The sequence below is a fragment of the Catharus ustulatus genome, chromosome 26 (assembly GCF_009819885.2).
Source record: "Catharus ustulatus isolate bCatUst1 chromosome 26, bCatUst1.pri.v2, whole genome shotgun sequence".
NCBI lineage: Eukaryota > Metazoa > Chordata > Aves > Passeriformes > Turdidae > Catharus > Catharus ustulatus.
Window position 1 is genome coordinate 3,856,474 of NC_046246.1, and position 266 is coordinate 3,856,739.

Consider the following 266-nt stretch of genomic DNA (forward strand, 5'->3'; position numbering starts at 1 on the left):
CCCCCAAACCCACGGTGACCGCTGGGCCTGAGCTGAGCCGAGTCCCCCAGCCCGGACGGCTTTCCTGGGGTCCGGCACTGCCAGCCCAGCCTAGGCTGGGCACAGCCAAGCCTGGCCTGGCCGGATGGGCGCTGGACAAGGCTGTGCCGGGGCCTGGAGCCGCCCGTGGCCCCGCTCCGGGGCGGTTCCAGCGCAGGGCCGAGCGTGGCGTCCCGGGGGAGCGGGACGAGCCCCGGCCCCGCTCAGCCCCGCTCAGCCCGGCCGGG